Source organism: Schistocerca serialis, chromosome 12 (genome assembly GCF_023864345.2).
Source record: "Schistocerca serialis cubense isolate TAMUIC-IGC-003099 chromosome 12, iqSchSeri2.2, whole genome shotgun sequence".
Classification (NCBI taxonomy): domain Eukaryota; kingdom Metazoa; phylum Arthropoda; class Insecta; order Orthoptera; family Acrididae; genus Schistocerca; species Schistocerca serialis.
This window is the reverse complement of record NC_064649.1, coordinates 86246968-86261099: the sequence shown is the minus strand read 5'-3', so window position 1 is coordinate 86261099 and position 14132 is coordinate 86246968. Positions and strand designations below refer to the sequence as shown.

General features: G+C 44.3%; 1 protein-coding gene and 1 non-coding gene across 3 annotated transcripts in view; both read right to left on the bottom strand.

Moving 5' to 3' along the window:
• Positions 1-14132, bottom strand: part of LOC126428102 (disintegrin and metalloproteinase domain-containing protein 10) — a 561823-nt gene that overhangs the window by 234310 nt on the left and 313381 nt on the right. The window lies entirely within an intron of this gene.
• On the bottom strand, positions 283-366 carry Trnap-ugg (transfer RNA proline (anticodon UGG)). Its single transcript has one exon. It is a non-coding gene; the product is annotated as a tRNA-Pro (tRNA).

The window sequence follows — 14132 nt, the reverse complement described above, 5'->3', positions numbered from 1 at the left end:
ACCATTCCCAACATCTGACTGAGTTTGCGTCCAAAGAGTGAAACACGGAGGGTGTTTGGTGATGATTTGAGAAGTTATATCTTGATATTCCACGCGCCACATGGTTACTCTACAAGATCGCAATGCTGCCAAGAACTGAGTGAGCGTTTTCGCAGATCAGAGTCATTTCATGGCTGGTTCACATGGCTCTGAGCACTATGGGGCTTAACTTCTAAGGTCATCAGTCTCCTAGAACTTAGAACAACTAAACCCTAACCAACCTAAGGACATCACACACATCCATGCCAGAGGCAGGATTCGAACCTGCGACCGTATCGGTCGCGTGGTTCCAGACCGTAGCGCCTAGGACCGCTCGGCCACTCCGGCCGGCAGTCATTTCATGTTACAATGTTTGTTCCCCGATTGTGATGCTGCGTTCCAAGACGACAAAGCCCATGTTTACACAGCACGCATAGTCCAGGACTGGTTTGGCAGCACGAGGACGAACTGCAGCATCTCCTGTGACCACCGTAGTTGGCAGATCTCAATATTATTGAGCCTTTGTCAACTACTTCACTGAGAGGGTTGCGTCATCACTATCCATCTCCGGCATCATTACTTGACCTTACCACTGCTTTGCAGTGACAATAGTAAAGGTTCCCATAAAATCGATGCAGGACCTATATTTATGAATTCCGAAACGATTGGAAGTTGTTTTCTTAGCCAATACCTTTTCTACACCTTATTAGGCATCGTGACACGCTGTGTTTTTCATGTTTCCATAGTTTTGTCCATCCCTGTAAGACTCATTTCCGAAATCCGTCTACCATTGGCATGGCTGTACTGGATGAGTCGTTCTTAACTGCAAAATTTAATGTGTGTGTGTGTGTGTGTGTGTGTGTGTGTGTGTGTGTGTGTGTGTGTGTGTTTACACCTTTCTACAAGTTGTCCCTAGTTTCACTGCAGATGAATGGGGGCTGGTTTGGAGTTCTGAAAATGGAAGGAATGAATTTGAAAACAGAACATCCCACTGACAGCGAAGTCATTAGAGGCAGAGCACAAGCTTTCAACGTTTAACAATTTGAGACTGTGTCGAAGAAGCAGCAGCGATTGATTATTGAAACTGATCACATTATGGTACGCCTTTAAATGACTCTTCTGCCCATAAGTGTACCACTGTCATTTACCAGAATGGATTAAGTGTGCCTAGCCTACAGATATTGTCACTTAAAAACTCTAATCAGTCTGACTGTTGATTGCTGCATGTAGAATCCTTGTCAGATACGGATAGGTGAAGAAAATGTCAACGTTCAAAAGCAGTCTAGAAATGAAATTGTTTTCCTTAGTAAAAAGTGCACACATTCTTATTGGTAACTAAAAAATAAATTTGAGAAGAAAGAAGAAAGGGAGGATGAAAGAAGAAGAAAAAAAGAGGAAGAACAGAAAACTGAAGAGGAAGAACAGAGAGTTGACGAGAAAGATGGGAGAGTTGAAGAGAAAGAAGGGAGAGTTGAAGAGAAAGATGGGAGAGTTGAAGAGAAAGATGGGAGAGTTGAAGAGAAAGATGGGAGAGTTGAAGAGAAAAATGGGAGAGTTGAAGAGAAAAATGGGAGAGTTGAAGAGAAAGAAGGGAGAGTTGAAGAGAAAGAAGGGAGAGTTGAAGAAGAAGAACAGAAAGTTGAAGAGGAAGAACAGAAAGTTGAAGAGGAAGAACAGAAAGTTGAAGAGGAAGAACAGAAAGTTTTGAAGAGGAAGAACAGAAACTTTTGAAGAGGGAGAACAGAAAGTTTTGAAGAGGGAGAACAGAAAGTTTTGAAGAGGGAGAACAGAAAGTTGAAGAGGGAGAACAGAAAGTTGAAGAGGGAGAAGCAGATGACAAAGAAAAGAAACTGAGGAAGAAGGAAAAGGATGAAGATGGAGAGTTGAATTAAGAATTTGGAAATTTGTGGTATGGACTATGGGACCAAACTGCTGAGGTCATCAGTCCCTAGGCTTATGCACTACTTTATCTAACGTAAACTAACTTACACTAAGGACAACACACACACCCATGCCGGAGGGAGGACTCGAAGATATGGAGGAAGAGTGGAAGGAAGACGAGAGAGAGAAATAGTAGAAGCAAAATGAGGAGGATGAACAGTAGAAGAAAAAGTAAAACGAAAAGGGTGAGGAGGAGGAGGAGGAAGAAGAAAAGAAGGGGAAGGAAGAGGATGAACAAGAGGACAAACATCAAGTGGGGAGCAGGAAAAGGAGGAGGTATAAACAAAAGAGGATGGCACATATAAACGAAAAGAAACAAAGCAGGGAAGGGCGAAAATCATAAAAGAAGAAAAAAAATGTGCGCGACTTTCCGGGAAGGACTCAGAACCATTTAAAAAAGGTAACAGTAGACTTACTTTCGAACACAGAATGCCTAAGGTCCACTTTGATAAACCTAGAGAAGTAAAGGCAAACATCCAACAATTGTCTTTGTGCGCACTACTTTAGAACGGCACACGAAGAGACTCGAATGGAACTTCTACAACTAAGTATTCTCTGGACACAGCCCGTGCGAAATGCGTACGTAGATTCAGAGCCGAGACTGAAAACGAACGTGTGACAGCCCGCAGATGGACTGTAGCAGCAGTACCGCCGAAGACTCCAGATCCCATCGAGCTCGATGGCCAATTCGCAGTACTCGCAGTGACGCAAGCCGCTACGTCACTGCTGCCGGAGAAAACTTGCCAGCGATTCGCATCAGTGAAGCGGACCAATACGGCGTAGTGCCGTGGCCTTTCAGAGTTATTAGCTGGCGAAGACACACGGCCGAGCAGCGCTAGTAATGCAATACCGCCGGGATCGGCATTACGGGGGTGTAAGTGGGCCGCGTCATCGACAATCGTACGGCTCTTCAGGAACAATCGACGTCTGATGGTTAAATGGCCAGACCGTGTCCTGCGAAGACCCGTATCCGTTTAATCTTGTCGGAGAGGATCTAATGAAACGCCAGCGTGTGATTAGTGAGGGAGAACTGAGAGGACGTTATTACAAACTTCGCTATAGATTATATGGCTCACAAACTGAATACATAAAATAATTCATCAACAATCGACTGGATGATAAGCACATTGGCCAAAATGACGTCATCCCGGGCGACATGACGCTAATACTGTTAACCCCGCATCAAGCCTTGGTAATGCCTAACTTCAGCGACGAAGAGATTCCACACCGTTCTTTAGCTGAGCTATATCCAGCGGAAGACACATACTGATGGCTATAACCCGTTCAGCAGAAGAATAAACCTAATGTAAACATCGCACTATGTGACCACTACGGTCGCAGGTTCGAATCCTGCCTCGGGCATGGATGTGTGTGATGTCCTTAGGTTAGTTAGGTTTAAGTAGTTCTAAGTTCTAGGGGACTGATGTTACGTCCCATAGTGCTCAAAAATGGCTCGATGGGACTTAACAAATGGTTCAAATGGCTCTGAGCACTATGAGACTTAACATCTGAGGTCATCAGTCCCCTAGAACTTAGAACTACTTAAACCTAACTAACCTAAGGACATCACACACATCCATGCCCGAGGCAGGATTCAAACCTGCGACCGTAGCAGTTGCGCGGTTCCGGACTGAGCGCCTAGAACCGCTAGACCACCGCGGCCGGCCCAATAGTGCTCAAGAGCCATTTGAACCATTTTTAACATCACCTGGACGACATCATTTTTCACAACGAACTTTGTTAACTAAAATGGCAAATAATGAGCTTCGATTTCGTGTAAATAAACATGCATTAATTTTGAAGTTGGCTGAGTATTATTTCATTAAAAACCGTCCGTCTCCTGTAGGTCACCCTGTACTCTGGCCAGTCTCCTCTCGCAGACGGTTATACCGGTGTTCAGGTCCAGGAAGCCTTTCTCAAACAGTCGGTAACGCTAGAAACGCTCACGTTGTAGCCACAAGTGATTACTGGCGCGCCAACGCTACTGTCCGCGGACTTTCTGGAACTCCACCGCAAGAAACGGCGCCAGATTTCCTCGCAGTGATTAAATGAATAAAGCGCATGCAAACAACATGCAGAGTGGCATCGCTGGCTTCATCACTTCCGCATAAGCACCTGAGCCTTTGGGGGGACACTACAGAAAACGCGCCTTGCCGCGCTACAAGGAACGCCGACTAGAACGGGCATAACGCAACTGCTAGAACTGCCAATCCAACTGCAAGGTGCAGCAGACGTCGTTGCGGAATTTCCAGAGGGCAATGCCTGGATCGATAGCTTGAAACAGCACGGCTAACACGTCGCTCAACGACGTCGTCCGCATATATCTCATCTTCTACGTCAAATAACCGGTTATTTGATGTGTTGACAGCTTTCACTGGCATGTTGAAAGACGCGGCGTTCTCGATTGTTTCGCTTCACGTCAAGGAAGATTCAAGACGAACATGTTGTCGTATGTCTTCCGTTATTAGCAGTTCGCTACCCTAAAATCATTGTAATCAAACAAACAAGCGTCTGCTTTCTTTGGAACTGCTTAATAAACGAACTACTTTTGTTGCATTCTGTGAACCTACACTAAAGGGCATATAAAAAAAAAAATCATCCGATTTTTACGAAAATCACAACTATTATGCTATTTGAAATATGTGTAACTGGTTGCCAAAAGAAATAAAGTTGGAAATTAACGGCTGAAAGGCGTTTAATTTGACATCCTCAAGTAACCTACAGGGTGTTTCAAAAATGACCGGTATATTTGAAACGGCAATAAAAACTAAACGAGCAGCGATAGAAATACACCGTTTGTTGCAATATGCTTGGGACAACAGTACATTTTCAGGCGGACAAACTTTCGAAGTTACAGTAGTTACAATTTTCAACAACAGATGGCGCTGCAAGTGATGTGAAAGATATAGAAGACAACGCAGTCTGTGGGTGCGCCATTCTGTATGTCGTCTTTCTGCTGTAAGCGTGTGCTGTTCACAACGTGCAAGTGTGCTGTAGACAACATGGTTTATTCCTTAGAACAGAGGATTTTTCTGGTGTTGGAATTCCACCGCCTAGAACACAGTGTTGTTGCAACAGGACAAAGTTTTCAACGGAGGTTTAATGTAACCAAAGGACCGAAAAGCGATACAATAAAGGATCTGTTTGAAAAATTTCAACGGACTGGGAACGTGACGGATGAACGTGCTGGAAAGGTAGGGCGACCGCGTACGGCAACCACAGAGGGCAACGCGCAGCTAGTGCAGCAGGTGATCCAACAGCGGCCTCGGGTTTCCGTTCGCCGTGTTGCAGCTGCGGTCCAAATGACGCCAACGTCCACGTATCGTCTCATGCGCCAGAGTTTACACCTCTATCCATACAAAATTCAAACGCGGCAACCCCTCAGCGCCGCTACCATTGCTGCACGAGAGACATTCGCTAACGATGTAGTGCACAGGATTGATGACGGCGATATGCATGTGGGCAGCATTTGGTTTACTGACGAAGCTTATTTTTTGGACGGCTTCGTCAATAAACAGAACTGGCGCATATGGGGAACCGAAAAGCCCCATGTTGCAGTCCCATCGTCCCTGCATCCTCAAAAAGTACTGGTCTGGGCCGCCATTTCTTCGAAAGGAATCATTGGCCCATTTTTCAGATCCGAAACGATTACTGCATCACGCTATCTGGACATTCTTCGTGAATTTGTGGCGGTACAAACTGCCTTAGACGACACTGCGAACACCTCGTGGTTTATGCAAGATGGTGCCCGGCCACATCGCACGGCCGACGTCTTTAATTTCCTGAATGAATATTTCGATGATCGTGTGATTGCTTTGAGCTATCCGAAACATACAGGAGGCGGCGTGGATTGGCCTCCCTATTCACCAGATATGAACCCCTGTGACTTCTTTCTGTGGGGACACTTGAAAGACCAGGTGTACCGCCAGAATCCAGAAACAATTGAACAGCTGAAGCAGTACATCTCATCTGCATGTGAAGCCATTCCGCCAGACACGTTGTCAAAGGTTTCGGGTAATTTCATTCAGAGACTACGCCATATTATTGCTACGCATGGTGGATATGTGGAAAAGATCGTACTATAGAGTTTCCCAGACCGCAGCGCCATCTGTTGTTGAAAATTGTAACTAATGTAATTTCGAAAGTTTGTCTGCCTGAAAATGTACTGTTGTCCCAAGCATATTGCAACAAACGGTGCATTTCTATCGCTGCTCGTTTAGTTTTTATTGCCGTTTCAAATATACCGGTCATTTTTGAAACACCCTGTAAGAGGTTACAAGAAATGGAAATGAGCGTTTGGCGTAATTGGCCGGGAGGCCCCTTGCGGGGCAGGTCCGGCCGCCTTGGTGCAGCTCTTATTACATTCGACGCCACATTTGGCGATCTGCGCGCCGGATAGGGATGAAATGATGATGAATACAGCACAACACCCAGTCCCTGAGCGGAGAAAATCCCCGAACCAGCCGGGAAACGAACCCGTCACGCTGAGCACTTTTTTTTTTTTTATTCGACAAAAACAGTAACAAAAATGGCTACAGTGAAATGACATAAATAAGGTGACAGATAATTGCAGTCATACATTACAGCATTCAAAGAGTGAGGAATGATATTCAGTCTTTAGCAGTAGCACACGTTTAGCACCTCCACTGTCACCTTCAACTGGTGGCAGTTCAGCATGGCACATTTTCTTCTTCTGCATCCTGAGGTTCATCATCATCATTTCCCAGACCCAAACTGATCATTCAGTAAATCCTTGATGTGTGTTCCTTCCGGGGTAAATCACGTGGACAGAAGAGCAGTCCCGAACAGCGACTTCACCAAGTCCTTCACTGCCTTGTTACTTTTTGCCAGTTCCAGCCTCCTAAACGCATGTTTAGGTAGTTCAAGATCTTCCTTTATATCAGACACCAGATGTTTGCCGTCATATTCTTGTATTCTGCTGTACTACTGACTTACTTTTCATGTGTGACTTGCAGGTGAGGTTAGGGTCGGGAACGTTGCCGAACCCATTCCCTCTCTACGAGGAATCTACTTCCTAACCTGTACCCATACTGTTGAAGACAATTCGGAGCATGTTACCATATTTCTTATTGTGATTCTGCGAGGGCGGTTCAGAAAGTAACCTCCGATTGGTCACAGTGCGGGTTGTGGGGGGAGTAGCGACGCCATCAACAGGTCAGTCGGCATCAAGCCGTGGTCGAGTGAACGTCGTACCTGCGCTTGTTTAGTTTTTGTGGCAGTTTGAAATGTGTGCTGCAATAGAAAACCCCGCCAAATGTGAAGTGCGTGCTGTCATAAGGTTTTTTACAGCCAAAGGATATTCTGCAGCAGCTATTCATCGTGAGCTTTGCGCCGTGTACGGACCAAGAGTTATGAGTGAAGGAGTTGTCCGTGAATGGGTACGTTTATTTAAAAGTGGACGAGAAAACGTTCATGATGAAGAGAGGAGTGGTAGACCATCATTGGTGACTGACGAACTCGTTCAGACAGTTGATGCAAAAGTTCGTGAAAATCGACGTTTCTCAATGTCGGAGTTGTCTACTGGTTTTCCACAGATTTCTAAGACTCTCTTGTACGAGATAGTGACAGCAAGATTGGGTTACCGTAAGTTCTGTGCACGATGGGTGCCCAAAATTCTAACCGACCACCACAAAACTCAAAGAATGGCCTCTGCATTAGACTTTCTGTCACGTTATGAGGACGAAGGAGAACCATTGTTAAACAGAATCGTGACCGGTGACGAAACCTGGATTAAGTACGTGAACCCTGAGACAAAAGAACAATCAAAGATGTGGGCACATTCAAATTCGCCTAGCAAACCAAGGAAAGCCTCGCAAGATTTTTCTGCCAGAAAACTGATGGCAACGGTGTTTTGGGATGCCAAAGGGGTGTTGTTGGTTGAATTCATGGAACGTGGTACAACCATTAATCAAGACGTGTACTGTGAAACAATAAAAAAGTTACGACGGGCTATACAGAACAAACGCCGTGGTATGCTGACTTCCGGTATCGTTTTTTTGCACGATAACGCCCGTCCTCACTCTGCTCGCAGAACAACGGCCCTTCTTGAGTCCTTCAAGTGGGACGTTATCAACCATCCACCTTACAGCCCAGACCTGGCGCCGAGTGATTATCACCTCTTCATGCATTTGAAGAAATGGCTCGGGTCACAGCGGTTTGATGACGACGAAGAGCTCAAAGATGCGGTCACAGGCTGGCTCCAGGCACAAGCGGGTAATTTTTATGCAGAAGGAATTTCAAAGCTTATGAAGAGATACGATAAGTGCCTCAATCGCTATGGAGACTATGTAGAAAAATAGTGCAAAGATGTAGTTGTAAGATGTATATATTAAATTATTTTTATTTAACTTGGTGTATTTTTTTAAATCAACCGGAGGTTACTTTCTGAACGGCCCTCGTATTTAAGTATCAGCTATCGGGGCGGACAAAGATTAGGCACCTCTGCTGTAAATAAGTTGTGTTCGGAATTTCTGTCCGATGATTAGGTGTGTAAAACTCTTTGTCTTCTTCTGTTTGGCAAATATTATGGCGCGTGCAGGTATACATAATTAATACCCGCTAAGCTGGTCTCAGAACAAGCGCTCTACGTTCTACCTTCAGATTTTCCACTGACATTCCTTTCGCGATTACAGGAATCACTCCCCTGATACCAATCAGCGAGGTAGAAATCCGCAGCCTCCCAAGTCCCTGACGTTAATAGCGAGGCGTGCCAACTTCGGTCCAGGAGACGGACGAGCAAGGAGGTTAGGCCGGTATTACACTATCAAATTTCTTTGTCAAAGATTTGATCAAAGATGTGATCCAATATTCCGTCCAATATATTTGACAAAGATCTTTGACGTAGCGCTAGAAGGGGTATTACACTGTCATCAAATTTTTCGTCAAAGTTCAAGTTGGCTGACAACAACTTGTTATTTAACCGCAGCAGTTCTACGTACTCCAATTGCATTGTGTGCACATGCGGAAAAGAAGTGGGGGGGAAAAAATGGAACCATACATACGAGGTTGACAGTCTTAAAAGTCCTGGGATTACAACTTGATAATAAATTCAGTTGGGAGGAGCACACCACAGAACTGCAGAAATGCCTTAACAAATCTGTATTTGCAATTCGAGTGTTAGCAGACATAGGCAACATAAAAATGAAAAAGCTTGCATACTTTCATTCCATAATGTCATATGGGATAATATTTTGGGGGTAAATCTTGAAGTCAAACAAAAGTTTTCAAGGTCCAAAAGCGTGTAATATGTATTATTTGTGGAGTAAATTCACGGACCTCCTGCAGAAACCTCTTCAAAGAACTGGGTATACTAAGTACTGCCTCTCAGTATATTTACTTCTTAATGAAATTTGTCGTAAATAATATATCTCTTTTTCCAACAAACAATTCATTTCTTACATACAATACCAGGAACAAAAATGATCTGCACAAGGACTTAAAAGCACTTACTTTAGTTCAAAAAGGGGTCCACTACTCAGGAACACTCATCTCCAATAATTTGCCAGCAAACATAAAAAATTTAGTTAGAAATAAAGATCAGTTTAAAAGGAGCCTGAAAGACTTACTACTGGCCAACTCCTTCTACTCCATTGGTGAAATTTTCATAGAAACAAATGATGTATTGTATTTATTCATACAGAAACAAATGATGTATTGTATTTATTCATACTATTAGTACTGTTATTTCAGCTTTAAAAAAAATCGACATGTTCCACATCCATAAGGATCTCCTCAGCACGGATCTATGGAACGAAAAACTAATCTAATCTGGGTGAAGCCGTGGGTTTTACGACGACACGATAAAAGCATTCAACAAAACTTGTTACGTGAGCTTACAGTGGAAGACGTCAAGTCGTACATCAATTACTTAAGAATGGATGAGCATACATTTCTGTATGTGCTCAGTGAAGTGTATCCTCATATCACAAAGCACAATATTCACTTAAGAACTACTACATCTTCAGAAGACATGCTCACTGTAACACTCCGACTCCTTGCTACAGGAGAGGGTTATGTTATGATAGGTTAGGTTAGGTTAGGTCAGGTCAGGACTCCAATCTTCTTAATCTATTTTTGTATTCAGGGTGCCTCACGTTGTAAAGCGCCTCATCAGCTTCAGACATCTCTATTAATTTTGTAGTTGTCGGCACACACCAATTGTATTTACCCGCAATGTTTATAAAAACACTTCAGACGACAGAATGCAGCGATGCTAGCGCGCCATGTGGTAAAATGTCACATTGCAGTGAACAGAAGACAAGCGGTTTCTTTGATCAAATATACAGCGAGGCGCTAGATTTGATCAAATATTGGACGACATTTGACAAAGTCCCTATTACACTATCAAAGATCTTTGACAAAGATATTGGACAAAGAAATTTGATAGTGTAATACCGGCCTTAGAACCTGCTGTGCCTTGAGGTCAGTGCGAGGATAACGCCTCGGCGATACGACAGCGATACGCAGCGCTGCTCCGGACCGTCGGCGGTTTAACGCCGAGGCTTCTCTGAGGCGGACACGCCAGTACACGGGAGGCTGCAGGTCCCGGCCTGTCCGCCGTATCTGCTCCCCAGCCAGACAGCCAGCTGCGCCGCTGCCAGGGTCGCCTTTTAAAAACCTGGCTTACACCGCAGCCAACCGCCGCGCCCTACTCCAGCGAAATAGATATGGGTCGAACTCGTTCATTCCCGTGAAGTACTTCATTCATTTCACTGTTTGCCGTGAAGCGTTCAAATGAAGTAGTTCATTCATGAAGTACGGAAGCCTGGCGAAGTTGCCCAGTTCGCCGCTCAGCCGCCGCTACGCTCGCTTCGCCTCGCTCGTACAATAAAGCTTCGTAATACTTCATAATTTTACCAACAGATGGCCGAACTATGCAGTAACGTGCACACAACGTTTTACGCTCTTACAGCGTCTGAGTTAAATAGAACATGGTCGAAGGGGACAAAGGAAGGATAAACGGAGAAGCCTGTCACATATAAAGAAGGTGATACATTGAATCTTGCTCGACATTTTCTCATGAAGCGCCAAAAAGAGTCTTCATCTGCCAAGTGAAACCTTATTTGTTGTATTTATGGACTGAAAACTAGGGCTACTAACGAAATTCAGTCCAATTTTATGTTCCTTTTAAAATTTAAACCAAAATAGAATGAGTATGTTTACCACTGTCACAAAGTCTATATTCCTACGTTAAGTAATTATTCAGAAGTTTTCCTGTAGATTTTATTTTTGTTGAGAATAATAACCCTCTAAATTCAAAACGTAAACTGTCACCTGTAGTCATTGGTACGATTTCAGGTAAAATCCCTCTTTGTTTTATTCGGAAATCAATTTTTGTGTCTGTTCACGCTTATACAATGGCTAGCAACTCACAATCGCCTAAAAGTAGTGAAATTTGGGGTTTCTTCGCCGGTTTAGGTGATGGGAAAGCAAAGTGCAACTGTTGCTCTAACTGTATTTCACGGCGCGATTCGTCGACAGGCAGTAGAGGGAGGACTGAAGTGAAGGGAGAATGAGTGACGTAGCGCCAATGTAGTGGGAGAGGGAGAGGGGAAGAGAGTGAGTGAACGAACTAGAAAAATAGTGTGGAGTGTGCTATCTGTGGAGAGTCTGAAATACCAGTTCATTGAAAGTGAGTGGTTAGTTCACACTTCACTGGAGTGAAGCGTTCATTTGAACGACTCATTCACGAGCTCCCCATCACTACAGCGAAAGCGCATTCAGAAACAATTTGCCAGCGTCCACTGCAGTTCGCTTGCACGAGGGTAATCCCAAAAGTAAGGTCTCCTGTTTACTTCTACAGTGGTTTACATCACTTTACAGCTTGAACGTTTAGCTATTTTTCGACATAATCACCATTTCTGTCGATGCATTTTTCTAGACACTGTGGCAGTTTTTGTATGCCCATATCATACCAGCTCGCCGCCTTGCTGTTCAGAAAGTGAAAATGGCTCTGAGCACTATGGGACTTAACAGCTATGGTCATCAGTCCCCTAGAACTTAGAACTAATAAACTTAACTAACCTAAGGACATCACACAACACCCAGTCATCACGAGGCAGAGAAAATCCCTGACCCCGCCGGGAATCGAACCCGGGAACCCGGGCACGGGAAGCGAGAACGCTACCGCACGACCACGAGCTACGGACTGTTCAGAAAGTTATGAACCTCTTCTTTCACCTCGTCGTCGGAGCTGAATCGCTTTCGGGCCAAATGTTCTTTTAACCTAGAGAACAGGTAATAGTCACTGGGCGCCGAGGCTGGACTATAAGGTGGGTGGGTGATTATGTTCCACTGAAACTGTTATAGGAGAGCAACGGTTTGCCGAGCGATATGATACATAGACAAATGTAATGTATTGCGAATACATAGAAAGAAGGATCCTTTATTGTATGATTATATGATAGCGGAACAAACACTGGTAGCAGTTACTTCTGTAAAAGATCTGGGAGTATGCGTGCGGAACGATTTGAAGTGGAATGATCATATAAAATTAATTGTTGGTAAGGCGGGTACCAGGTTGAGATTCATTGGGAGAGTGCTTAGAAAATGTAGTCCATCAACAAAGGAGGTGGCTTACAAAACACTCGTTCGACCTATACTTGAGTATTGCTCATCAGTGTGGGATCCGTACCAGATCGGTCTGACGGAGGAGATAGAGAAGATCCAAAGAAGAGCGGCGCGTTTCGTCACAGGGTTATTTGGTAACCGTGATAGCGTTACGGAGATGTTTAATAAACTCAAGTGGCAGACTCTGCAAGAGAGGCGCTCTGCATCGCGGTGTAGCTTGCTCGCCAGGTTTCGAGAGGGTGCGTTTCTGGATGAGGTATCGAATATATTGCTTCCCCCTACTTATACCTCCCGAGGAGATCACGAATGTAAAATTAGAGAGATTAGAGCGCGCACGGAAGCTTTCAGACAGTCGTTCTTACCGCGAACCATACGCGACTGGAACAGGAAAGGGAGGTAATGACAGTGGCACGTAAAGTGCCCTCCGCCACACACCGTTGGGTGGCTTGCGGAGTATCAATGTAGATGTAGATGTAGATGGGCGAGCGTTGTCATGGAGAATGTGTACGCCCTTGCTCAACATTCCTCTTCTCCGGTTCTAAATTGCCCGTTTGAGTTTTTTCAGTTTCACAGTACCTGTCAGTGTTAATTGTGGTCCCAACGATTCAGCTCCGACAACGAGGTGAAAGAAGAGGTTCATAAGTTTCTGAACAGCATGGTGGCGAGCTGGTATGATATGGGCATACAAAAACTGCCTCAGCGTCTACCAAAAATGCATCGACAGAAATGGTGACTATGTCGAAAAATACCTAATGTTCAAGCTGTAAACTGATGTAAACCATTGTAGAAATGAACAGGTGTATGTACATAAAAAAAACAGGATACCTTACTTTTGGGATTACCCTCGCATCTGTTAACAAGCGTTTAGATTAGGAGTGGGAAAAAAAGGGCCGGTTAAAACCCACACCAGCAATTTAGTTCTGAATAACCGGTACTTTTCGTGGTATTCGTTTGGTTTCTGTTACAACAGGTATTTTTATTTATATATTTTTATATAACCGGGTATGAAACCGATATATCCATTTGCCATAGTAGTGGCGCTATTTTTTTCCTTTTTAAATAAAACATTTGCTTGAAAACTACTTTGTTGCGAAGTTCTGTCTGAAAGATTGCTATCAAATTCGTATGATATTATTTCTGACTGAAGAAGTCTACTTACAGATTAAGTACACTATGTGATCAAAACAATCCGGACACCCCCAAAACGTACGTTTTTCATATTAGGTGCATTGAACTGCCACCTACTGCCAGGTACTCCATATCAGCGACCTCAGTAGTCATTAGACGTGGTGACAGCAAAATGGGGCGCTCTGCAGAAATCACGGACTTGGAACACGGTCAGGTGACTGGGCGTCACTTGTGTCATATGTTTGTACGCCAGACTTCCACACTCCTAAACATCCCTAGGTCCACTGTTTGAGATGTGATAGTGAAGTGGAAACGTGAAGGGACACGTAGAGCACAAAAGCGTACAGGTCGATCTCGTCTGTTGGCTGACAGAGACCGCCGACAGCTGAAGAGGGTCGTAATATTTTTTGAATGAAGGTTACTCGGCATAATTCTATGACGCCTACATCGCCGGC